Source organism: Zonotrichia albicollis, chromosome 3 (genome assembly GCF_047830755.1).
Source record: "Zonotrichia albicollis isolate bZonAlb1 chromosome 3, bZonAlb1.hap1, whole genome shotgun sequence".
NCBI lineage: Eukaryota > Metazoa > Chordata > Aves > Passeriformes > Passerellidae > Zonotrichia > Zonotrichia albicollis.
This window is the reverse complement of record NC_133821.1, coordinates 91,883,162-91,910,973: the sequence shown is the minus strand read 5'-3', so window position 1 is coordinate 91,910,973 and position 27,812 is coordinate 91,883,162. Positions and strand designations below refer to the sequence as shown.

Below are 27,812 nucleotides of genomic sequence, written 5' to 3'. Positions count from 1 at the left end.
CGCCCTCACCCCACCCTCACTCCACCCTCCTCCTCCCCCGCCGGAGAAAAGACCGGGAGCGGCGCCCGCCGCGCACACTCCGGCTCCGCGGGGGGTGGAGACCATGGTTGGGGCGGTGGTGTCGTCCTGCCGCGGCTCCGCGGGATAGCACGGGACAGCGCCGCGCACCGCCCGCGGGCCGCCCCGCGCCGGCAGGGGCTGCAGCGGCACGGTAAGGCGGCGGGAGCGGGGGCGCCTCCCGGGGCGCTGGGGCAGCGGGAGGCGGCGCCGGAGCGCACGGGCACCCTCGACCCCTCTACGTGAAGGGCTGGGGCGGCGTTCCGTATCCCTGCCGCTTCTGCCCGCCGTGAGCCCCCGGCGGCAGGGCGCTGTGCCCGGAGCGCTGCCGGCTGCGGGGCGGGCACGGCGGGGCCAGGCTGCCGGCGGGAAGCGCGGCCGCCGGCGGAGCGCCGCGTCGGGGGCGTAATGACAGCGGCGGCTCAGCCCCGCGTGTGCTCTGTCTTGGGGTTTCCATAAGCGAGCGAAAACGTCTGGAAAGAGCCCAGTGCCCTGGAGTGCGGTAGCCATTCTTCGGGGAGGGGGAAATGATGAACGCAGGGGTCTGTGGAGTGCCGCCCCCAGCCGTGCTCTCAGTACAGGCGGAGTGTGCAGCCTGGGGAGAGCCCGGATCGTTTGTGTGGCAGGGGTGGAAGAAGCGGGAGTAAGGCTCGGGTTTTCCTTCCCGGAGCTGAAGGGATGTTGCCGTTGACTTTTTTTGAGCTGCTAGAAGAACCCATAGATGCGATAACAAGGTGTCTTCCCACCCGCTGGATCAGGGGTATCTTGTTCCTAAACAGATCAGGCCCTGCATCATGTGTTTATTGCTTCTGTAGTACTGGAACAGGGAGTGTCAGCAGGGCAGGCTGATGGAAGAAGATACCAGCTCTTTGAATTTTTACTGTGTTCTTGGAAATACTGCCACTTCTGCCCTGGAACATAATATTCCTGTTCTATAACAAGTATAAATGATGATTTATAAATAGATCCATTTGTTTATATTGTCCCTTGTGTCCCCAAACAACTCTTTACATTGGGAAATGGATTGCTTCATTTCACATCAGCTTATCAGTGCTGGCCCAGGAGTGGCTAAGCTGAAGTTACACGTTCTTGGGCAGAGTGCTACTGAGAGATTACATCAGTAGTGTAAACTTCTGGTGACTGGCCTGTCTGCTGGTGTGTGCTTCTCTCACAGGCATCAGAGGCTACTGAGGGGATGATTGGAGGGGCAAAAGAGTGTGTAGGGTTGTAGTACAGTAAGGGGGAGATTTGTGCATTTTAATGAAAATGGTTAGTTTATACTTTATTGGGACTTTACAGTGTGGGAAAACTTAGATTATTTTTTCCTGGCAGTGAGGTATCAAGGTGTCCCAATATAAAGCTTGTTAAATACCCAAGAGAAGCAAGATCAAGTGAGAAGAGTAGTGGCAGGAGGGAAAAATAGTTCCTTTTGTCTAGGGGTGTCTTGAAAAAGACAGGATTTTCCCCACAGCCATCTTCGCCCCTGGGATGAGATTTTAGTTTTTACTCCCCCCCTTTCCCTGACCATCATGTCTCATTATCCTCTTGTGCAATCTGTGTATTTCGAGAGGGAAAACCATTTGTGATTGAAGTAATACTAGGTGTTTCAATTTGATACAGCTACTTTGAATAAGCCATCCTTTATATAAAACAGAGGGTTGATTTCCCTCATATCTAAATCACCATGATTCATATCCTAGGAGCTGCTAGATCAAATCATGTGTTTGTTGTCTGCAGTTATTGTAGATTTTTGCCCTTGAAGCACAGCTTTGAAAGTTACACTTTGATGCTATTAGAAGTAACACTTACAAACTGGTTTTTTTTTTGCCTGATTCAGTATTTTAAGGCAATAATTTGTAGGGGGAAAAAAGTCTATATAGTTGCTTAAGTCCCTTGGTTTTAAGTGTGGGTTGTTTTTCTTGTTTTTTTTTTTTCCCCAATACTATACTCCAAGTATTTGTCAGATTTCATGTGGGGTTTTTTATAGCTTCTGACAACTTTTCTTTCAGTTAAGCCAAGGGACAAAGCTGCTGTCTTAAACATGAGTTTTGGCTGCAGTGTCATACAGTGGGTATGAATGGCTTCAGTGTATCTGCTGTATTTACAAGAATGCTCTCATAGGCTGGCAGAAAACTCGTATTTGCCCTCCCAGTGCTGATTCAGGGAAAAATAATGGCTCTGATCGTCCTGCAGCCTGGTCAGCAAGCACAGACCTTTTCTCTCTCTGAGACCTGACGTAGTAGGGGAACTGGAGCCTGTTATACTTACCACCATCTTTTCTATGGGTTAGTATCAATAGTTATGCAATTGAGTTAGTCTGTGGATTGATTAGAAGACTTGCTCTTCATTGTGCTCCTTTTTACATCTTGGGTTACAAAAAGGAAATGGAAAACAATTGCAAACTAACCTACCACTCGTTTTGAGTGGTGTAGTGATTCTGCTGTGTCTAACTTAGGCTGTGGTCAGCCGTTCTTTTTATAAGGCATGCTCCTTTTCTGTATTGCTTTGTGGAAACAAGCTCATAAAATTCATTTTGAAGGAGCTCAGACAAAAGGATCATAATGATAATGTCTGTTTTTCACTTCTGATGGCTGGGAGGAAGAAGCTGTTGAAAATAGACTTGCTCTTCTGGCTGCTTGCTGCAAAGTGATATGCTTTTTGTATTTCCTAATCAACTGGGATCAGAAATGCTTACAGTTTTTCTACATATGCAGTCAGCAAATTCTGGAGCTGGCAAAAATAGTATAAAATGGATTTTCAAATAGGTTGGTTGTTGATGGTGCCGCTTATAGTGGTAATACCATTAAGTGTCTTTTCTAAAAGGTTGAAGAAAAAGAGGAACAGAGAAAGTGAATTAGTATGTCTGGTAACTTTTTATTTACTGTGAAAACAGACTATCTTGTCAGACTGTTCTAGTCTTAGCATGACTATTACTTCTTACTCCAGCAACATTTTCACCTTTTCTTTCATAGAATATCAAATCAGTCGTAGCTTGTTGCATTGAAGCACCTTGCTGCTATCCTCCAGGTACCACTATGACAGTTTAATACAGCTTCATCCTGTTTATATTGAATGGAAATGACTTTTGATTGAAAAAATGCACTAAAGCTTATTAAATAGAAACATTTTCTTCGTCATGATGTCCAGTGGATCATCTGAAATACTTCAGAATGTGGGCAGGTCTTGCAGCTTGTCTGGAAAATAAAGTTCTAACTTAGTAGGTTCAGGTGTAATTTTTTCATTACTTACCAATGTTCAGCTTTATTTGCACTGATCGCTGCTTTGCTTGTGAGCAAGCAGATTCCATAGTTTTGGAGTCTTTATTCTTGAATTTCACTTGGAAATTTTACTGACTGTTCTATTTCCAGACTATTTGGGTTATTTCCTGTGACCATAAAACTCCAGTATGAACTACAGGCTATGAAAGTTCCACTGTGGTTCTTGGAGACAGTTTCAGCCGACCAGCCTTTGTCTCAACTCTTCTACTCTTCTCTCTACTAAATAGATCATATAGAGCATAACAAGTGTGTACTGTTCTACACATCCAGTCCTTGCAGACAACTCTTATATTTAGCCAGGAAAATTAAATAGAAGAAATATGAAAATGAATTAGGAAAATATATTGAGGCAAAAATCTGTTATTAGCCCTTGATAATCAGTCACGTGATCAGCTTCTTCCTATGCTTTTTATTTCTGTTGTTGTTCAGCGGTTGATTTGCTTCATGTTTGATCACTGATGAGGATCTATGTATGAGTTTCATAATCTCACAGCTATTAATTTCCTTCGAAAGATACTTTTTTCATGTGTATGTATATAAAATATATGCTATATAGAATGTTTTATGCAATGTATGTATAGAAATATATCTCTCTTACTTTTCATTTCTCTGATGGGGGCAGGTCTGACAGAAGCATCAGAAGTGGTTGCCTGCTGTCTTCCTACACAATGTTTTCAGTCAGGGCTGCCTCCCTGCAGTGACCACACAGGATGGTTGTGGTGGTAGGGGTGAGCAGAGTCCATTCCTTGCTGAAATGTCCCCTCCCTGGGCTGACAGGAGGGGTCTTGCTGCATTCTGTAAAGCAGCTGTATTTTTCTGGGGCTGATGCTTCAGACAGTGTTTGTCCTCTTAGGAGGAAAATGAATGTTTTTAAAGTCTGGGTTTCCTTCTATTACTATGGTTTTCCCTTCATCTCTCTATTCCCTATTAAGAAATATATCCATCCCGACAGAATGAGAGCAATGCTCTGCGACTTGTGTGGTCAGGCTCTTGTCTCCACTGCAGTCTGGTACCAGCAACCTCAAGTTCAACACCAAGCTATGTGCAGTCAGTACATATATATTTCTAGCCTGGTTTTCTGAGAAAATAGAGATTGTGTAACTCTGTGAATGTATGACTTTCATTGTTGCTCTTCATTTCTAAACCTTTTGAGAAATTCCAGTTGCATTCGTGAGAGGATGGTAGTTCATGGCCGATAAACCTACACCTTTTCTGGCAGTAGGTAGCCTCAGCAGATGGAAAGATGCCTGCTGAAGGACAGGTTGAAATCTGAACTCTTCCTGCAACTTTGACACATATTCCTAGGAAACTGGGTTTTACTGCCCCCTTTGCTTACAAATCAGCTTACACTGTGTTCCTATTTTTTGACACTGTTTCAAATTATACTTTACTTTCATTACTGAGTATTTTTGCAACAGTTTTGAGTATGAAGAAGAGACAGTGTTTAGTCTTTATAAGTAGCTTTATAATATGACAAAAAATGCATGATGAGAAAGGAAGGAGTCACTGGTTTTTAAAAAGATTTTATTATTGTTCTTCATACATGCCCTGCTTATGTGAATTCCTGTTTGTTAAAATAATTATTTTAACTCTCTTCTTTTTTTTTTAATTTTACTTTGTAATAGCAGCCCTTTAGACACCCAGAAACTTTCTTTGTAGCTGTATCATATAAAGATTGTTCCCCAAATGTAACAAGACTTAATAGGATGCAAACTGAAACAGTTCAGTCTTATTTCTGTATTTCTCCTCTGTGTTTGTTTTCTGTAAACAGACTCTGTGTGAACCTTTCAGTTAGCTGATCACTTTTGCACACTGCTATCTGTTGAATACATCTTGTGGTCTTTGTTTGTCTTGTCACGCTGACTTGATTAATGTTGTACCGTCATCTTCCTTCATGAATAATGCATTTCCTGTCATGCAGTTGGAGCCTAGAGAAGACATCTACACCTACTTTCTTAGATTAATTATGCATTACTTTTACTTTTGATGTGTACTGTCTATTCTTTCTTTAATGGAAAAAATGCTGACCAAAAGATACATGTTGAGGGTGTAAAAGGTATGTTAGATTTGTGGAAAGGCAGACCGTATTCAAATAAAACCAACCAAACTAAGCCCCAACTTTTATTAGAGCTTCCTGGGTTTTTTTCTTTGTACTCTTGATATTAATTGGCAACTTGTATTTTGAAAGGTTTGCTGGTGATTTCTCTCTACTTTAAATCACCAGGTTTTGCTGGTGTCAGTTACTGTTTCTTAGTTGTGTGTGTGTGTGTCTAGCTTTCTAGCAAAGATATGACAGTACTCCTTAGGTTTCACTGTTGCTGGAAAGCTGTAGGATGCATGTGCCAGCTCAAATGGGCTGTTGATGTGTATTCCATCTTGTCGTTTGGTCTCATTGATCCTCTGGACCACACTTGGAGCCTGCTGGGCTCTGGCTTGCTCCAAAACACTGAGCTGACCTCTTAAGCTTTGTGCCTCAGGTAAAACAGAGCAGTTCTCTCTTCCTGTTAATCACGGAGAAGTGAAACTGATACAGGTTAAGCGCAACGTGGTGGTGAACCTCGTAGTTGCTACAGGAACTGAAGCCAGCTGCTTCCTAAGGGTGCAATATGTGCTGTCTGTAGTTCTGATGGTAAGCACTTAAAAGACCTTCCAAGCTTGTGGATGCTCATCCATTCACAGTCACCTGCAGGATGTAAGCTTATCTCAAGGCTACAGCCTTGCTTTTTTTCTCTTTACCATGTGATGTGACAGCCCCTGGCCTTGGGGAAGGTTGTGCTGGAAGAATTGGTGCTGCGTGCAGCTTGCTCAGAGCAGTGCTGCTGACCCCAGCACCTCTCCATGCTGTAGGGGCTCCACTCTGTGTTTGGTTGTGCTCTGTACTTTGGATCCTTGTGGCTCTGAGGGAGCCATTCTCTGCAGTGTGGGTTCATCCTTCTCTCCACTGTAGCTTTTCACCTCTCCTGCCTGTTGCAGCAAACAGCTTGGCTCCATCAAACTGCTGCTGTCACTGGGCATCAGCTGTGGTGGTGTTGAGAATATGTATTGTCAAGTCACCAATCTCCTTTCTTGCATGATGTCTCACTGGGGCAGCAGCATTAGCCATTTAGTTTTCATGGATTTATGTCTGAAAATCCATTCTTAAAGGTTTTACCAAGGGCTTTTGTTGAGGGTGAAACAATAATTCTTAGTAATTTTACTGTCTTAACCCCTTTGCATCTGTAGAGTCACTAGAGTGTGATAAGCCATTTCTCTGTCTTCTGTTCTCTTGTTCTAGCTTGTTATTGTTTCAAAATCTCACTTCAGTGGGAGCAGCAGGGTAGTTCTAATTTCAGTTCATGTCACATATTTAGTCAAAAATCAAGGTATGACAAATTCGTAGACAACTCATAAATCCAAAGAATGTGATATCTTTTTGGCAAACTGTCAGTGCTAAATATTTGAACCAGCCACTTTACATTTCCACTAGCTCCTTAGAAAGGTGAACTTCACAGATTTGAATAAAATACAATGTTTCACTGTGTTCCCTGCTTTTCAATTTAGATTACTGCTGTGAAGCTTTCTTATAGTTACAGATGAATGTATTTTCAGGGGCTGCTCTTTTTGGAAAGTTTACTGTTTTGCTCTAAAAGGTCTGCATGTGATTTTTTGGGGGTTTCTTTGGTTTGATTTTGTCTCCTGTCCTCCATGATTCTGCTATATTGGTCTTCAGACCAACACACCTTGTAAGTTTTATTAATAGGAATGGTTGCTTTTGGATGAGGTGATTCACCACAGCTGCCAGTATAAGGAAGAGTCAAAACATTGTGCCCCTTCATTGTGCTAATAATAGTGGTGTACCTTTTTGCTGGCTGGCAACACTGCTGTTCGTGGCAGCTTCAGAAGGGATTGCTGCAAGGGCAGTGAGGATCTCTGCTTTTTCCCTTTTGCCTTAGGATCTTTTCTCATGCGGCTTCATTTCTCACTCCATGACATTGAGCCCATCCTTTTCATTGAAATGACAGTGTATTTTCACTCTGCTATCAACCACTTCTGATCTTGAACTTGTGGAAGGGCAAAGATGGTGCTATTTTTGGAGGGAAAAAAAAAAGCCACAAAAACCCCTGCAAAACAAAACAGTTTTTGTGCTGTGCTGGACAGGATGTTACTAAAACTATAACCTGGAGCGTTCCAGGGTAAAACAATATATGCACATAAGGATGTCCTATCAAAATCACCTAAACTAATGTGAAAATCCATTTGTTTTCTCAATACCGAGGGAGTTTCCATGTGATTGCCTGATTGCCTTAATGTGTGACTTTTTCAGCCCTACTGGTTATGAAGAATTTTCAGTATCTGAAGCTTTATAGGAAAGAGCGGAAATCGTTCTCTTAAAAGAAAAAAAAAATCTTTACAGTCAAAGAAACTTAAAACAAGCAGGCTTAAATGAAAGACAGTATCCAAGCTCTTGGAAATTGCTGAAACGCTGCAGAAGGTTAGTATCTGTCCCTTAGCAATTAGATCTTCCTAGAAATGTGTAGGAAATGCTTTTTGTGGGAGCTATAGCCCTGAGTTTAGGTATTTCATATTAGCTAAAGTCTTTGCATTTGCTGTCCAGCTGTTTCAGTGCTTGAGTGGGAGAAAATCAGAGGTTACTTAACAAGATTGTTCCCAGGCATTTGTCAGACTTTGATTTTTCTCATTCAGTGAAAATATGTAGAAATCCACTACCTGAAAACAGTAAATGCTGTAAAAAGAAAATAAAGAATAATTTTAAAGACTTGTGTTCGTATTTTATACAGACACTTAATTTTTGAATATGTGCATCAGGTAAAGCACATCATGTTTTCATGCATTTATTGAATGCTCAAAAAGGCTTTATAAGAGAACCTTCTGTGATTTGCATCATTATGTTCTTCAAATTGACTTTCTTTTTAATTGAGGTGGCTCCTGATATTTAAAACTATTACATATCTACAGTGCTGGAAAGTCCGCAGGGATCAGAAAAGATTGCCTCATTTAGCAGAGAGAGTTTTTTCCTGAATATACTGTGTCCATATTTCTTTAAAACAAGTTACTTTTCATAATAGTACAAGAAGCCCTCTCCAGTTTCTTCTCCTTCATATTCTTCTTCCTACTCAGCAACCATTCAGTACATGGAAATAAGGAAATGAGAATATTTTGAAATAGGGATACTTTGCATAAATTATTTCCAAAAATATTTGGAGGATCTGAATGTTGACATTTTCTTTGGATGTTAACAGTTAGGAATATAATGAAACTGTCAAATTAAAAAAGATATGAATTCCTTAGAAAACAATAATGTAAATACAGTGGTTTTCCTCTCAATGCAGTGTACTTTTGTAGCTATCATCTATTCCAGGCAAGTACCACAAATGCAAAGCATGCAGATGCAAAGAGTGGCTTTGGGGCAGTGTGTCCCAAAATGACCAAATGTTGGGCATCTGACAGTACAGCTTAAATTGTATGAATTCCTAATGTGTGAAGGCTTGATGTGCCTGCCAGTGAATGAGCAGTGCTGTATGATGGGAAAGATGTGAGTTATTCCAGAATCCAGAATCTCAAGAGGGTTGTCTGGTGCTAGCCATGAAGACAGCCAGGTTGAGTGGGCCTTTGGCTACTGTGGTGTTGTGAATTGCAACACTGTGTGCCCTGTCATAAATGAGCACACAGAGAAGGGGCCGGTTAATCTGTATGTGGAGCTGTATTTTCTTTTAAGATAATTCCTGTTTGCATCTTTTCCCTCTTTTCACTCTGTCCCTGTGTTCTCCTGTGTTAGGAGAGGGGTGTTGGTTAGTTGACTTAGTTTTGAGATTCTATGGGAAACTTGAGGCAGAAAACTGAAGCTAATTTGCATGTATAATTCCCTTTTCCATCCAAGAACCACAGTCCTCTCTTAACTGATAGAGTGCCTTTGGGAAATGTCTGAATTAGCACAAGATATAGAAGAGTACTGACAGTCACCTTGGAACAGCTCTCATCCAACAGGCATGGGGAGACTATCCCCAAAAGTTCCAGGGTTCCAGGGAGTACATGCTTTGGGGTAATGCCATCATATCAATTTCGTCTTGCCTCCTGTTTTGCCTCTCTTTTGGCTGTGCAGCTCGCTGCCAGTCGCAGTGATGGAGCCATTGCCAAGTCAGTCCATCTGGCTTAGCCTGTGCAAAATGCAGCTGTACCTCAGCTCACATCTGTGCCTCTTCCTGTGCTGTGGGGCCACTTTATAGCCTGAAAGGAGTTGCCCGGTGTGTTTCTCTTCACCCAGCACATCTCCTGTGTGGTCAGGCTTCAAGAGGGAAAGAATGTGAATCTATGGTCTTCAAAATGAGAGTATTTCCTTTTTTTTTTTTTTCAGTCAAATACCTTGTGTGTTTCAATGTATCTGAGATTACAGGCAACTTCCTTGGTCCATTTGTGATTGACTGACAAAATGAGGTCAGGTTAAGTCTGTGTTGATTTCTAGGTCAGACTGAACCTTAGACCCTTTTTTAGTTTAATTTCTCTCTAGTACTTGTAAGTGAACAATAACTTTAAAAATATTTGCTAAAGAGGGAATTAAAAATGGGTTTATTTTCTCACACAACTGTGAGAAAGTTGCAGAATTTAAACTGTTATTACACCTCATTCAGATTCCAATTATGGTCAAATTATTTTAATGTTTTTCCCTATGAAATTAGACTACCCATGTGGAAAAAGCATTTCTTTTTCCCAAAAAATTATATTATTTTTTGAAGTGGTGTGATATGCCTACTCTACCTTTTTATAGGAAAACATGCAATATTTAGTCAACATTACTGCATTTGGGGATCTTCTGGAAGGCTTAGAAAAGCTTATCTGGTAAAATGAATAGGTAATTGTGATTTCATTATTTTAACCATAGGTTTTGATTGTTTGTTCTTCATTGGAGGGAGAAATAAATACAGGGAAGACATTTTCCATTCCAGCTTTTTAGTAAAAAAAAAAAGAGTATGTGGTGGGGAATTGTCTTCTCACAAAGGCTCAGTTCTGTGTGCTTTTCTATTATATATATTATAATAAACCTGATCATTAAATCCAGCCATCTCTTCTTAAAAAAAAAAATCTAAAATGACAAAGCTTCTTTAGAAGTGCATCCAAGAGTTAGTAGAGTAGTAATAGCTGTCAAGTTCAAAGCAAAGCTAGCAATTAAATCTTCTGGCCTATCATGCTAGCAATGTCTTAAATTTCGCCGTTTTCAGCACACACTATCTCCTGTATTAGTATGAATGGATCTATTAAAATGCCTTTTATCACTGTGCTTTGAGCTTTTCTGTCTTCATGAAATCATGTAGCTGCTTTCTCTAAAAAGCCTTTAAAGAGCTTCCCACATGTGATCTGATGAAAAGCACCTCACTGCTGGGAACCAGCCAGTCAAATAGCTGTTCAGCTGTGATAACCTGAATATTTCTTGCCAAGAGAAAATGGTGTGGGATATGTGAACCAGAGGGAAGGAGGGGAGGGAGGGACTGTGGCAGGTGAGTAGCTTCCTACTCTGCTTCAGGGAATCCATGGGGATTTCATCTCCTGACTTGAGCAACAGCATGCTTCAGCTGGCACTGTGCAGCTGAGAGCTTTACCCAGAGTTCATAAGGGCTTCTCTCTACTCTAAGCTGTATGCTTAAATTTTGCTTAAGTTTCTAGGATGTAGCTCTGTGTCTCCTTGGCACAGGGCTTCAATTTGTTTGTGGCCTGTTCTTGCACAGCAGAGTTTCCCTCTGAAAACTGTGTTGTGTCCCTGGCTGCTGTGGGAGCTGGTGCTGCTGAGGGATCTCATCTTTCTCTCCCTTCCCCCTGTGACTGGGGCTGACAGTGTAGGACTGCATGAAATGCTGTCTCCTGACAAAGCTAAGGAGGCTGCTGAGGATATGTTTTGCATAATCACAAGTTGTCACCACTGCAAGTAAAGTGAGAATCCAAAGCTAAAATTCCTTCTTGTGCATATAACCTGTCAAACCTCATCCTCTTTCCTGTGTGCCCTTTAGCGTTTGTCCTTGGACCCTGTGGCTGCCAGGCTGTGAGCTGCATCATAAGCTCTGACAGGATGGAGTGCAGAGAGATGAGTTCACGGCCATTTGTGCCTCCTGGCTACTCTTGGCTGACACAAAGAAACAGATGACCCATGGGCTGTCACACAGATATAGAGTAGATCCCACAGCCTTTCTTTCCACATCTGCCACTGGTCCTCTGCTGAGGCTGACACAGGTTTTTTAATTCTTCTGCCTGTCAGCTTGCGCCTCTGTACAATACAGTTTTCTTGTTGGAAACCATTACAGCGCATCAGCAAAAGCCTGCCAGGTGAATGGAGCAGCAGCCAGCTGTAAAATATAAACAAGTAGCTAGGTATCTGTGGGAAATAAGCTGTGAATCACAATGTTCCAGGACTGGGCCTAGGCAAGATGCCATTTAACATTTTCATTTCTAAGACAGAAGCTTGAAAAAAAAAAAAAAAAGGCATTCATAAACAGCAGTTATGCTGTTTACCAGATTGCAGTAATAAGTAAGCAGCCAGAAAGAATGATTTATTTCTTTTTGATGAGTAAAACCAAAGGTATGTATACAGGATGTAGCTGTTTGGGTTTCTTGGTGAAAAGTTTTCCAGATATGAAGCATGAGGGGCTGCATCGAGGAGAACAGCAACTCTGCAAAAGTGTTGGGATCAAGCTGGATATCAGTGCACTGTTGTAGGAAGGGAAGATAGAACTAATTTAATTCTTGGTTGATGGGATTTATACAATAAGCATTTTTCTCCTGGCATGATAGAGGTGTTACAAATGACAATAACACTCAAATTCTGTATCTGATCCTAGTTTTTACATCTTTAAAAGGTCTTTTGAAAACCCTCAGGTGGATACAAAGAGCCACAATAATTATTAGTGGTGAAAAAATTCCTGGAAATTATGTAATATGGAAAGGGTGAAGTGTGAGCAGCTGCTTTTTTTTCCACCTGCATTTTTATTAGTAGATACTGGATTCCTGTCCAGATAATTTTAATACAGACTTCATATCATCCAAAGATAAATGTCTAAAAAATGTTGACTATTGATAGGTCATTTTTGTGAGATAAATTGTTTAGTTGCTGATGCAGGATAAAACATTAGTAAAAAACGATCAAAAGAAAAGGCTGAGAAGACTGAGAAGGTTATTAAAACTATGGGAAAAGCATTTGGGGGGATACTTTACATGAATTAAATAACAATAAAAGAGTTAAAATAGCCCAGCAGCATGTGCAGGAGATGACCATTGTCCTTTCAGAAATTCTTGAGGTTGGATTCATTTGGTTGAAGCCTGAGAAAAGCAGGAAGATCTTTCAGGATAAAAGGATCCCATTTTATAAACCAGGATAACCATTTTATTTGTCTAAGAGATCAGAAAAAGGCTGCATTTTATGTACATTACATGCATGTTCTTTCTACAGGATTTAGACATACAGCTTCTTGTTGAATATAAGGATCAGACTTGCAGGATGCTGACTATTTAAGAAGAGACTCTTGGGAAGGAGGGGAGATAATTGGTTTGTCCATCTGTGTAGAGCTTAACCTAACAGCTGGATAACTCCTAGGAAATGTCAGAGAGAAGGGTTGTAGTTTCCAGATTGGATAAGGGGAGAGTGAGAGAGTTTTGGGGTAGGAGGTAAATCTGTGAGGTCCTTCTGTAGAGAGGGTAAAGTGAGTTTCTGTGGTTGGAAGAGATTGCCCAGGAGCAAACAGGAGGAGTGACAAACCCTGCTGATAAGAACTGTTTGTTTCCTCAGGATGCCTCCTGCCTTTGTGAGATACAAGTGGGAGAGAGGGCCCAGGAAGGCAGCGCTGGTGGAGTGGTTAGTGAGGGGCTGGCAAGGGCAAGGTTTTCAGAGGAAGAAAGAGATTAGGAGATGCATAAGTCAGATGAAACTGATGTAATGACTGAGAGTGTTGGCCCAGGACAAGCTGTGTGCTAAAAAGAAAGAGAGCTGGCAGAAGAGAAGAAAAACATTTGTGGTAGAGCTTTAGGAAATGAGTTTGAAAGCAACTTAAGCACTAACCCTGACTTGTACCCTGACTGTACAAGACACTGCATTGACAAGAAAGTGTGTTGCACTCAATTCTTTCCTTTTTAAATTAATTTTCCTCCTCCCATTTAAGGAGTGATAAATATAACTAGAAAGGCTGTCTGAAGAGCTACATGGAAAGGTAAACAGCTGTTGCTCTTCAAACTAGTAAATTGCCCTTCCTGCCATTAGAGAAAGTGGTGAATCTCTCCAGGTTTCCAGCCCAAGGCAGGTTGTATGCCTAGGCAGTATTTGTTATCCATGTAAAAGCTATTTATCTTGCTGTCAGGGCACTTGGAACATGTGTAATAATCTGTGGTGTTCAGGTTAACAATCTAATACATCCCCTGGACCTTCTGATCCTAAGGTACAGGAAACAGTTTTCTTATTTTACAAGTAGGTAGAGCATAAGGAAAATAAATTTTTCTTTTCCTCCTGAAATGTCAAGATAATTTAGGAAGAGGACAATAATAATTTTTGTCAGTTTTCCTAATTTTCAAGCAAGATTTGTTTTAAAGAAGTAGGTGGGGAATGTTGAAGTGCAGAGGATGTGGAAGAAGTGAGGGGAGAACCTTGTTTTGGTGACAGAGCTGTTGGCTGAATAACTGATCAGTAGCCTAGAATTTTGGAGTACATGTATCTGAGCTTTTTTTGAACATTGGTTGCCCAAGTAACAGTAATTACTGTTTGTTTTTTCTAGAAGTTCGGTAGATATTTTTCCCATATCACATCTCCCTCTAAATGGAAATCAGTGGAGGATGAGAATGTTGCAGAATGAGAATGTAGCAATCCTTATTTTTAGGAGTTTTAAATGCTAAGGCAGACTTCAATAATTACAAATATTTTTAAATAGCATGTTGTCTAAAACTTAAGATGAATAAGGACAATGGGAATTTTGTGTTTGGCTGTAAACTTATTCCAAGCTGCATTGTTTTTAATATTTGATAACAAAAGACAGATTTTATGTTTAAAAACTACATATTCAGTTTGTGTAAATAAGTTTTATGAGTACTTGTTGGAAAGGAACTCAGCTGATAGTTTATTTCTGAGAAACAACACTATTGAATAAATCTGAGAAGTGGGAAATAGCTTGTAGTGAAAGTAGGACTCCTGCCAGTTGCTGTTTTCTGAATTCATAGAATCATACAATTGTTTAGTTGAAAAAGACCTCTAAGATCATCAAGTCCAACTGTTAACCCAGCACTGCCAAGTCCACCACAAAATTTTGTCTGCTAGGATTGTACTATCACAAAATTTTAAAAGCTGCTTGGCAAAATGGAACTCTCAGTTCTGGTTTTATATGGTCATTTGAAATAAAGTGTGACCCTTATCTTTTGTATTCCAGGCTTGTCTAACACTGCCAAAATCGTGGACTGGTTGGTGCTTTCTCATGGGATCCCTGTGACTGACAAAGGAGAGATTGTTGTGGTAGGTGTTTGCCTTGACTGTCTTGATAACACTTGGCTAGGGCACAGACAGATACAATTTTCAATGAAGCCACACTTTCATAGGACTCTTACGCCAAGAGAAGCTGTGGGAGTGGAAAAATATGCCTGAGATATGGGTTTTATAGTCTTAGGAATTGCTCTTGTGGTTGCCCATGAAAGTGGAAGCCACATAGCCTGGGGTAGTGTAAGAGGAGAGAATTTGTCAAAGTTTGCTTGTAATTATGGAGCTCTACCATAAAAAGGATTGGTTCATTTACCAAAGAAATATAGGAAAACAACCAAATCTGCATTCTAATTGGCTTCCTAGCAAAATCCAAGTCACAGAGACTTGTTTGATAGCAATCCTCAAAGCACAGTTTAATGGTACCACCTAAAATGGGCTCACTAGGCTTTCATTTTTAAATCTCTACATAGCATATGTATGTGTGTGTATATATATATACACACATGTATAAAACACATAAAAATATATCTCCATCTCTATAACAGAGCCTGTTGTGCTTTCATATATGGTTTTTGATTTAATAATTCCATTTCCTGTGTATTCCGTATGTCCCACATGCTTCACACTCCAAATAAGGGAGAGAGATAGTGATTTCCTTTTTGAGATAGCTACAGTTCTATACAGTACTCGATAGCAAATTATTGATACAGTTGGCAAATGTATCTCCAGTCAAACAAAAAACATAGCACATATTCAGTTTCAGATCCTTCAGAAGGCAGCAGAACTTGTGTTTAAGTAATGAAAACCTGTTTCTCTATGGTTTGGAAAAGGTCATCCTGCTAATATCACTACAGCTGCGAGTTCTGCATTATGGTTGCTCTAATAGAAGGCTATATGTAGAAGTAATGGCATTTTTAGATTTTTTTATTTGCTTGAGCTCGTGACCTGCTGTTAGTAGCTTTCCATTTTTCAAGCAATGCTGCTTTTGCACACATTGATATTCTGGAAATAGTACTAAAAAGTCATATTTATGGACTAGCAGGTTGTACAATATTTTTCCCTCCTTTTCTATGAAGCTCATATTCTTGGCTTATCAAAGTGTAACAGTGTTCTTACTTGACTTGTTTTGACTACTGGAAAAACCCCTTGTGAAAACATAATCATACCCTCATTGGCTTATATTTAAGTATTGAAGATTTAATGTAACAGTCTGTATACTCTGTTTGAGTAACATATCTTAATATAAAGCAGTATTTCTTAATTATATAGCTAGTTTAAATATTTTAATTTTTTTTTCTGCTCCATTGTTTAGTACTAAGTGGAAAGGTCTATATTTTCATGTCTTTTTTACAAGCAGAAGATCTAAATGAGAGGGGAGAGGAGGAGAGATAACATTTATTTTGAAGCCAAAATGTCTGAAACTGTCTTTCATATCCCTTGCTTAAAAAAAAGTTGAGGTTAAAAAAAAGTAAATCTACAATTTTATTGTTCTTTAATTTAACCAGCTGATTTAAAATTTAAATACAAAGAAGCAGAAAGATATTTTTTTTTTGTCCCTCACAGTGCTGTAGTTACTTTTATAAACTTTCAGCTTGCAAGTAATCAGCATTTTTCATACTTTTAGAAAACTATGCTAGAAACATATCATTAATTCCTGATACTTAGAAACTTGAAGAAAATCCTTATAAGATGTGGGAAATGGCAAGTTTATACATATCTATGCTTGGGATCAGTGATTTCTTGAAATAGTTCCCCTCCCATTTAGTGATGTACTTTACCCTGCATTATGGATATTCAGAGAGTGACAGCAGCTCTTCTTGATCTCCTCGTGGGAAGCTAAATGAGCCAAGGTCCCTCAGCCTCTCTCCCTTCTTTCAGCTCTCCATCCCTCTCCTGAAGAGTCCTATCATAGTCATCTGCCTCTGCATTCACCACTGTGCTCTTTCAGCAGTGCAGCTTGTTCTGTTCTCACCTTGCTGTTTGTTTAGTTTTCTGCTGAGGTGCCTCTAAAGATCCTCAAACTTCTCCAGGCACCATATCCCATTTTCTGAAACATGAGGGGAAAAACAGATCTCATGTACTCTCAGGAACTGTGTCCATTGTCTTGGAAAAGCATGCATAACTGGTCAGTCTTTTTTTCATTTTCTCAAACAAGTGGAAGCCTAAGTTGAGTGTGTTATGTTCCAGCAAAAGTCAAACAACTGTGAACCTGTATGATCTTTCCTGGCCTTTGATCAGTGTGAGGGCAGCTCTAACATCTTGTGAGCATACACGGTTAAAATGTGCCTTGAGTTCTTGAATCTTTCTGCTGCCTTCCAACCCAGTTTCACTGAAATGGCTCTAAGGGATTACTGAAATGGAGCATGTCCTGGCAGAGATCTGTATTGGAAAATATTTGTGGCATACAGATGATCATGAGGTATTTGTGTAAAGAACAAGAACATACCATACATAGCTCAGATGATTAATACAAAGCAGAGAAGCTTTGCCCTCTGATTTTCGTTGTCTGGCAGGCAAGACCCTGCCACTCCTGTCTGTGTGATAGTGAGCATAGGGGGACAGCTCATGATCTTTCCTAAGCATCTAAAGAGGCTTGTGCTCTTGTCATCTTCTTTAGACATGCTTTCCTAGCTTGCTCCTGCTCACTAATAGAGTGAGAAGGGAGCAGATGGGGAAAGTCAGAGTTTGCCAGCAAAATGCAAAATTCTTCTCTAATGATCTAGTGTTGGCTTGAAATTGTCAGATTTTCTATTAGAGTTGATAATTTCTGTTCCATTGTTTATAACCTTAAAATAATTCTAATGTTTCATTTCACTGTGAAAGGAAACAATCAAAATATTTTGTCTTTGCTTCAGATTAAGATGTTTTCTGAGTAGCTGTCTGTTACCTTAATGGCAGTTGAGACCTATATAAACTTTATCATTGTACCATAATTTAGTGACAAATGTGTGATCATGATCCAGTGATACAGTAATAATTTGAATTATCATAATCATCATTCTTAATTTGTGTCTTATAGCCAGAGACAACTTGGCTCAGTCCAACATAGGATACAGGTAACTAAAATAGAATTTGATAAAGATGTAAATATCTGTCCACAAAAGTCAAAGTGTTTTTTCAGCCTGTGACATAAAGAAAGAATTATATTGTGGAAGTGAAAAACTCATTCTGTGATGTCAGCCACAAAATATTTATTTTTAATTATAATTAATAAAGCAATGAAAAACTAAATGTCGTAGGCAAATAGACTATGTGCCTTAGTCACAAAAAATCTTCCCCACTAATAAAGAAGAGTTTGAGGGTGGGAAATATTTATCAGTATGCAACATTTTAGAAAGTAAATTATCTCTGCTATTCTTAATACATCTGCATTTCTTTGTTTGCCTGGTTGTTTATGTGTTTAGGTCTGTGGCTAGCTCAGATCGTCATGGAAGTGGTTCTGACCAGGCATGGCCTGCTCAGCCTAATTGCTTTTAATTCTTAGTTTTGAATGCCCCTCTAGTGCTGCAGAACAACTTGGCATCCTATTGAAATAAATAGCTGAAGATGGCATTTCTGAGGCTTTGTTTCAAATGTTGGAGGGTTTTTTCCCTATATTTTTAAAATTTTGTTGTTGCAGGCAATTTAAAAAAAAAAACAAATCAGTATTAGCTTCTAATATAGGAACATTCTGTGGTCTTACCATATACCAAAACCTGATTAGGATTTGGTATATGGTAAACCTCTTTTGAAGTTTGCAGAAATAAGTCTAGCTGTGAATGTTTACTTTTTGTATGGATGCTATGTATATGTGGCATTGGTTTTTTGTAGTTTGTTCCAGGTTCTGTAAAATTTATCACCTTTCTGTTAAGAGGGAATTGCAAGAATTAGTGTGTTGGAGATGGTTGATTTTCTTCAGCTCAGTGTGTGAGAAAGGAAACAAAGGACACTGACTACTGCAGATGTACAGAGTATTAAATGTGCTGGAATGTACTGGCAATGCATGAAGCACAGAAAGAGGCACAAGTCAAGACACTTGCCTGCTATTGTGTATTTTGACCTTTATAAAGTTAAGTAACCACTACACACCTTGGAGCAATTTTTTGTCTTATGCAAAAGAATCTTGTTGCTGCATAACAGTGAGTTCCTAAGCTTTCACAAGCTTTCTTCCACCTTTTCTAATTTTTTTAATGCCATGTACACAACTCCATTACAGCAGTACTTGAGAATTTCTTGTCACTAGATTCAGACATTGCAGTGGAGCCTCTAATTTTCTCTGAACAGTTTTCCATTCTCCTGGTAACGTATTGATCCTAACAAGAATTGATAACACTTTCTGGTGTTCGTGTCATGTCAGTATTACTAAATCTTTCTCCTATCCCTAGCAGTTATGAATTTGGCTTTTTCTCCTTTCTCTGGCTTGCATTTTGCATGTCTCAATCCAGTTTCAATTTTCTATAAAATTTGCTGGTTGGCTTGAAGTAACACTGCAGAATAAGGACTGCCAATGGGAATGAAACTGCTAGGGAGATCTGGATCTCAGAGAGGGAAACTTCCCACTTCTTCCCTTTCCTTTTCTGTTATGGTAAAAGGCTGATTTACAGCTTTCCATATTATTCAGCAGTCCTTTTAATGTTTCTGTTATAAATTGAGGTGCTGGTTGTCATTTCTGTCAAGCCTTGAGCTCGGGGCTGGGGAGGAAGCTGGTTGGTGGCTGGTGTGTCAGGCATAAGCTGAGCTGCATAAGCAAGCTGGTTTTCTCAGGAGGTATGGAAAGAACTTCTCCAAGCACTTGGGAGCCCTCTCAAACCTCAGCACTTTCTGTTCCAAGCCCAACAGCTACTTTTTAACACTGCTTTCTTTAACCAAACAGCAAAGCCAGTCTCCACAGAAGAAAACATTTCGAGTGTTAGTAGGGAAGGCAGGAGAGAGCACAAACTGTGTCACAGGATAATTATATTGTCTTATGCAGTACATACCACTTTGCTTTTTCCATCTGCTAACTCTCTAACCACTGCTGTCTTTGCAAGAACCCAGACCTCGTGGTTATTTCAGGTCACTAGCAGGTATTGTAGCATCCTCTTCAAGCCAGCTCAGGTGATTCAGATCTGTGGTTAGAAGTAAAGCTCAGTTTGTTGCCCAGTATTAAAGTGTTGTGCCCAAGTATGAGAGCCTGTATTGCTGTTTAGTACCTGGGTGAAGGGGTCTCTGCCCAGCACAATGAATTCCTGCTCTAGTGCCCTTTATCTGTGCCCATATTCGTTCCTTTTATAGTCCTTCAGCATTTTTTATACTTCTTTATTAGCTATTTTTACAAGTGGTTGGTTATTTTTATTAATTTCTAACAACCACATGGTTAGAAGCCCCATGTGTTCAGCTTTTGCTTCATATGTTTTAAATCTAATATTTGGATGACTCCTGGTCTACATATCCTTCTCATTTTCACTGTCTCCCATGAGCCTTCTTTAGTGGGGTTTGAGGTTTTTTGTTCTTTTCAAGTACAGATAGATTTTGAATGTGCTGGTAGTTACTGACCTAGTTGTTTTGTCATTCATATTCCCAAACTCCCCATTAACTCAACTGCATGACTTCAGCTGTTAGACTTCATGGGCTTAGAGTTTATGTTGCACTGCCTTGGCTTACAGCTGATCCCCTATGTCTGATGTTGAGTCCTCCCTATTCTCCATGTAGAATAGAGTTTGGTGTGGCTGAAAAACCCCTGAATTTATTCTGTTGCATTATAGGCTCTTCCTACACTGCTCTGCTCTGGCCTTTCCAGTGCAGTGAGTTCTGAAGGCCCCCAAGTACCTTGGTTCAAGTGGAGATGCTCTTGCTCCCATCTGTGCTCACCAGCATAAAGGAGATGCACTGCTTTGTGTCTCCTCTTCTTGAAGGAATGGCTTGTTCCAAGTCTTGGAGAAGCTGCAGCCAGCTCCTGTGCTCTTCTCTCGTTTGTTTTTTTAAAGAAGCACTGCTTCGCCCTTACATCTATTTAATTGGTTTCCTGCTGGAAAGAAACTCAAGGGCTGCCTTTGCCAATTAACTAGAACAAAATACTCTGTTGCAGACAATGTAGGATTTACCCAAGGATTTCAGAAAATAAAGGTGGGATACCTTCAATGATTTAATAGTTGTTCTGTTCAAAGAACAGTTGTTCCTTGGTGGTGGACTCTTGTCATTAAACATGCATCATGTTCCAGGTTTAGTTCTTTCCTGAAAGCTTTTTCTTTTTAATGTATAGTTTTAATATTAACAGACTATTTAATCCCCATAACATGACACATTTTAAAGTCCTAGTCAAGCATTTACTGTCTTTGGTCAAAAAAAGCCAAACCCCAACAAAACCTAGAGAATGACTTAAGGCCTGGTACACAGGTCAGTCATGTGGTAGACTATATTTAGGAACATTAATAGCCATATTTAAAATGAAATTTCTATTATTGGCCTCCTAGATTGCTAGGTGCAATAACTTCAGCCAAGAAAGAGCAGTCAGATTGAGTTTGTTACTAGGAATTTCTAAAAACCAACCACAAAACCTAATTTTAAACAGTGGATTGTAATCCATGCTATTTGGTTTAGAACCCCTTCAGCAATTCCTCTCTAAATATCTATTTTAAACCAGTATGTCAGCCTCTGGCTGTTTTTTCACAATGTCCCAAGCATAAAACACTTTGAACCATTAAAGTAAATAGGAAAAAGTAACAACTAAAGAACTTAAAAAATATATATTTTTTTAGTACTGTGGATTCCCTTTAAATAGAGAGGTATGTTTGAAGAGGTGGGTGGTGGTGTGTGTGCCATGTTACTTGGTTGGGACCATAATGAACAACCTCATCTGTGATCTTCCCAGCAGCTGGAAAGAGGGCAGGCTTCTGTGGTTTGTGTCTTGTTTGGTTTGGGAAAGCATGAGTTGAACTTGGAAAGTTTCCTACTATCTGAAATGTGCACTTGACCTCTGGGAAGTGTAGACTATCTTTGCCTACCACTTAAAAATTCAGTCTTTTAATCATAACTTTTTAAGAAAAGAAGCTTTTTTTTTCTTTATTCCTTATTTCAGTGTGAACTTGACTTGATTGGTCCACTTTTTTGGGCTGCATACAAAGGGATGGAAGCTACAGGAATCAGAACTGCTCAGACAAATACTGTATCAGAATACTTCCTGATGCCCAAACAGCTCTGCAAAAAATGGTTGCTCACTAAATTCAGCTACTTATGTTTTCTGAGGCAGAGAATATTTAGTACCAAGGCTATTACTATTAGTTGAATTGTCTTAGAGCTTGTTTGTATTGATGTAAACTTCTATAACCTCTGGCCCACTGCAGTGTGCACCATGCAAACATAAGAGAATCTTTTCCCCACAGAGGAATTTGCAGTTGATTTCTGTTAATAAACTGTTTGGGACTGTTCTGCACCCATATGAATATATGTCAAGGTCCTGAAAAGGGCTTTTGCAGACATAGCCAATGTCCAGGTAAAAGGCTTGACATAGTTATTTTACATAAGGAGAAGCATGTTTTCAAAGAACTCTTAGCCTTTTCCTGGATTTTGTTTTTGTGGGATAAGCTTTAGTTACCTTTTTGGAAATGTACATAGACTGATCATTTTTACCTGTGGAAGGAGCTCATTTTATGAAGTGGCTTAGGGAAAATAATGTGCATGTAAATGCTTTAAATATAAGTATCACTGCTTTATTTTATTTCCTTCTTTAGGAAATAAGATTACTTAATTCTGATAATTTCACTTCTAAAAACCATTAGGCCTCACTGAAAAAGCTCTTTGTTTGACTTTTTGTTTTTAAAGCTTTTTTTTTTATAAACCCCTAGAATAATATCCACAAGCTTAAGCTGTCCTAAAAATGCTTTTGTCCTTGCCAGAATAAGTCTATGCAAATTTCAGTTGCTTTATGCAGCAAACCAGATCTCTCTGCTGGGAAACTGAAGAGTAAGTAGGTGTTTTCCATCTGTGTGCCCAGTGTGCTTTCTGCTAGTAAGCAGGTCAGCACTGTGACCCACAAGATGTGCAGTGGGGACTTTGTTTCAGCATCCTTCCTGCCCATGTGCATAAGCACATAAAAGTTACAGATGGAGCAGGATGCAGGTGGTATGTACAGATACAAAACCCAAAAGGGCTCCAGTGGATGTTCAGCTTGCGGTGTATCCTGAACACCAGGACTGGCTATCAGTTGCAACATCTGTGTTAATTTGGGTAAGGGGTAATATGGTCTAGGAGTGCTAGGAGATGATGCAAAACAGTAGCAGGCAATTCCTCTCTTGAGTAGGCTGTCACATTCACTGCATGCCAAGTCTACAGCAAAGTACTGTGGTGCACTAGGTATTAATGCCTGCACTGTTGGTACCTGAGGTGTTCCCTCTTTAACAGGATGAATTATGTGAGTATGTTGAAGATGTAAGGGATTGACTTAAGTACCTTCAGCTTTCACTTCATAGCAATACAGTGCTATATAGTGCTAGGCTACACTAATACACAGATGCCATGCTAAGGTAGCATCCTTTTTTATTTATATTTTTATTGCAATTCAAATTGATTTTGCTAACTCAATGTTAGAAAAGCTTTATTTAAATGATTTTTGATAGCTTATTCTATCGGTATATTCCTAGAATAACTTTTGACATTTCTTCTGTTTGTGTAACTCAAAAGCCAAGTCTCTTCCATAATAGTAACGGTTGAAAAACCCAAAGATGGAAATAAGAGTGGGTCAGGCTGGAGGGGACCACGATAGATCATCCAGTCCAACCTCCCTGCTCAAGCAGGGTCATCCTGCACGGCACAGGTTTGTGTTCAGACAGTTATTGAATTTCTCCAGGTTTCTCTGGGAAATCTGTTCCTGTGCAGTTACCTCCACAGCAAAGAAATTCTTCCTCATTTTCAGGTGGAACCTTCTGTGCATTAGTTTCTGCCTACTGCCTCTTATCTTTCCCTACTGATTAATTTATTTAGTAAAGTGATTTGCCACTGTAGAACCTTTGGAAGCTTGTTCTTAACATTTTGTTGTAAATGAGGAAGGAAACTATAGTTCAAGTGCCAAAATTTAATTTTTGATCTTAATTTGCTACAATTATTCATTAGGAAAAGGAGAAAACTAAATGTAAACTATAAGTAATAAACCAGAGACCACCACCTATTGACTTTTGAGCTGTCCTCAAGTGTAGAAGGTGGTACAGAGGAAATCACAGTAGAGTTTCTCTGCATGTGTTTCCAAAATCAAGAGGTCTGTAACGTACTGTATTTGTTACCTAGACAAGGGGACCCCTGAAGGGAGCATTTCCATCACTGTGGTGCTTCTGTGCTCTTTTTTTTCTTCCCTCTTATGCTTTCAGTTATCTCTATGTGCCCTCAGTACTTCAGCCGTTGGTGTGGTATCTCTGCCTGTGTGGTTGCAGAGGCATTAGGCACAGTCTCTGCCATGTGCTGCTGCTTTCTGCAGTAAATGAGGGCTGTATATGTGTATTGTACTGCAAATGTTGTTTTAAGATAGGGAGGGAGGAGCTGGAAGCATTCCTGTGCAACAGTAATATTACTGTCAAGAAATAGAGCTGGGGCTGTTGTTGAGGCTAATATATTATACCCCTGAGAGTACTGGTACATGCTGATTCTCTGCAGAGGGACAAGTGCAGGAAAACATGTATTCAGGGAGCTAATGCACTGCTCATCCCCCCATCCTCTGCTCAGCCCATGTGGTGTGGTAGGTACCATCTGAGGTGTCTGTGTGACTATGCTGCATGAGCTGTTCAGTTATGCAGTAAGTTGGGACAGAAAAGGTTATCAGTTATTCCTTATAAATCTTGTGTTCTAATCATCAGGTTTCTTTTTTGTGCATGCAAACCTAGTGGTTCACACTGACAGAAGAACTTTCCCTTGAATGTGTTTGTTGAGGGTCTAGCACAGCAAGGCCTGTGATAAATGACTTGACCAGACCATCACTTAGAGAGAAATGAAGTATCTGTCCCTTATCCAAGCACTGTTGTATATTAAACATCTGTCTGTAAGTTTTCTGGCCCGTGTGAGTGACATATCTCTGCACAGGCATGTGCTGACTGTCATACAAAGACATGGAGACACATAGTTGGAACATGGAATTCTGGATGTGCGAGATGAAACTTGGAAGCAAACACCACTTTATTCTTCAAGCTAGCATGGCTGAGATATTAACATAGAACAAAATATGATTAAATTTGTAGCCCTGTGCTTAGAGGCAAAATGCCCCTTTGCCAGAGAGGAAAGGAGCAGCCAGTTGCCTAGTAGGACAGTGAGGGTGAAGAACTGGATTGTGCTACAGATGATATGATGGGAAGAGGGCAGGCTCCTTCGAGCAGGAGGAAATTAAAACAGGGGATAAAAAGACAATACTTCTAGGGGGATGGTGGGGAATAATCAATTGGATTTGAACTGTGCAAAAAGAGATTTGAATCCAGAGGCATCAAGTGTGTCAGACCAGAGATTTGTTGTAAAGTGTCCTAGGTGATAGTTGTCATTTTTGTCATGTAATGCATCAGATTATATGAATAATGATAAAATATTTTGTTCTCTTATCTATTTTTAAATTTAGGACTAAGTAAGAAAAACAGTGAGTAGCAGCTAGTGTTGATCAGACTAAATCCTGTCTGCAGGATGTACTGAGCAGGCTGTATCAGTTTGAGTGTTGGAGACGGGTATATGTACTGATATATAATTCAGACCACTGCATAGCTCAAGCCATTTGGTTTATTATTAGGGGACAGAATTCTTACAGAAACATGTGTGGTGGTTTTTTTTTTTTTTTTCCTCTTTGGATGGTTTTTTTCCCCTTGACTGAGGTGCCTGGTATTAGAAACACTGTCTTCCTCTCTCTGAATAAGTAGTGTAGGCAATTATCTGAAAATCTGCCTTTTTAGGCACAAGCAGCAGCATAACTATCTTGGGCAGTCTAAATCCCATCCTAAGTTTTTCCTTATACTTAGTCCTGTGTGTCACACCAGCATGGTGAATGAGTTTGTATGCCATGTCATGTATTTCACAGGGTGAAACAGTATGACACAAGCTGGTGGTTTGGGACAGAAGCTGTCTGACTTCTCACTAGAGTTGCTGGTTTTAGAATAGTTTTGGAAAAGTAAAAGTAACTTTCCATGTGATTGTAATGAGTGCACAAAACACATCTATAAAAATTTACTCTATGAAGAATCTTTGTCTTTTCCTGTGTTTTGGCATGCATTCTTTCTACTCCTATTGATTAAATATGCTCTCTTGGTTCTTCTCCCTCTTAATACTGTTTGTGAAAGATAACTCTTCAGAGCAAGGGAAGCCTTTAATCTCTGAGGGGTAGATGTGGGACATGAGACCAGGAACATGTCCATACTGAGAGCTGTGAAAAATGTTGTCTCTTACCAATACCTACCTACCTGGAATTTTGTGGTTGTTACTGAGTCAAAAGAACAGAGAGCTACAGGGAAGTTAACCATGCTTTACCCCACTCTGAATGTTGCTTTCAGCCAGCAGCATATCTGCTTTGCATTTCAGATTTAGCCTAGGAAGGGATGGTGCTTGGATATGTGCTGTCTTACAGCTAGTGCAGGAGCTGTTGTTCAAACCTGAGCTCCACTGTTAGTATGCAAGTGACACCTTGAGAGGGTTTGTGGTGGGTTTTTCAATCCCATGTACTCATCTGAGACTTGTGGAGTACAATGGAGATACAGCATGCCTTAAGCATGCATTTTGTCATAGTTGCAAGTAAAAGAACAGTTTTGATTTCCTTTTGAGAGGTGGTCCAAATGTCTCAGGCAGAACTAGGGCTCTATTCCCCTTGCTCGTATTTTCAGTTTCACAATAACTTTGCATAGCTTTAAATGTGGTTTCTAGCTTGAAGCCTCTGAGGCTTTTCTCTTTCCCCCCTGGAAGAAAGCTCTTACAGAGCTCAAACTTGGTTTTATTTGTGTAAACATGGTTCTTACTTTTCTGGAAGAGTCAGCTGTGGAGAAGGAAAAAGCTTGTGGTATGTCAGAGCTTCAAACTGCTCCGTACTGATTTATTGCTTGTGTGGAGACAGCCCAGAGTGCATTAATTCATCAATTCTTATAAGCAGAGAGGAGGGAAAGAATAGGAGGAAACAAGAAAGGGGGTGGAGGGGAAAAGAGTTGGGGAGGAGAAAATAAAAACGTGGGGAAATATAAGGGATGGGAGGAAAGAAATAGCAAAGCAAATGATTTTGAGTGGGTGGTCTAGGAATTTCTGGAAGATAATAAAGTGCTTCCCTAGAAAGCAGTGGAATTGTCTGTGCCCTTCTTATTACTGTGGCCTTTACAAGCTAGGACACTATTTGGTCTCAAGCAGCTGTGCTTAGGTTACAACTGACTTTAAGATCAGTCTGCTTTGGGTTGGCTTCATCTTGTCTCACTTTAAGACCTGTTCTGTGTGCAGCTAATGTTCCCTTCTCTAAAATACTCAGAGCTCTAACATTTTGTCTGTTAGTGATTTAACCTGTGACCTCCCTCCCCTTTGTATATATTTTGTATATTATATTTTACACACCTATAGCTATAGGTGTGTAAAATTTACGTATGGAGCCTTGGTATTGGCCCCAGTATTCAAAGCCAGTGGTTCACTGCAGTAAAGTTTATGGAAGTCTCTAAGGATCTAATAGGTTGATGACTCTTAAAGCAAGCAAATGAGACAGGCAGGCTTGTTCTCTCCAGACCAAAATGTGTTGCACTTGTGCCAGTTTTAGATCCAGTTGCAAAACCAGTTCTACAGTGTCTAGGTTTTTCTCCCCATATTGTGTAGGATGGAGTTTTCCCATCCAGCAGAGATGAGGAGGCTTTTAAAATGCATATCATCTTGACCTCACTGTTTCAAATTATCTTAAGCATTGTGCCTCTGGCTGCTGAGAGGGCTCTGAGGTGTGCAGAGGATCTAGGACTCCAGTACTGGGAAATGGCATAGTGCAAGGGCTTCCCAGCTTTTGCCTGAGGTCATCTGCTGCTCCAGTGCTTTTAAAATCTCTTAGATAGCAAACATTGATTAGACACATGAATTCTGAGCAATGTTCTTTAGTAGTTACACACCTGTCCTGT

General features: G+C 40.1%; 1 protein-coding gene across 3 annotated transcripts in view; it reads left to right on the top strand.

The window, feature by feature from the left end:
• RNF144A (ring finger protein 144A) overlaps window positions 1–27,812 on the top strand; it is a 68,966-nt gene continuing 41,154 nt past the window's right edge. Inside the window, exons 1-2 of one of the 3 annotated variants that reach the window (XM_074538126.1) lie at window positions 1–211; window positions 14,723–14,805. The gene's annotated coding sequence lies outside the window, so the exon portion shown is untranslated. The remainder of the gene's footprint in view (window positions 212–14,722; window positions 14,806–27,812) is intronic. The other 2 variants (XM_005487222.4, XM_026793573.2) reach the window with 2 other exon arrangements.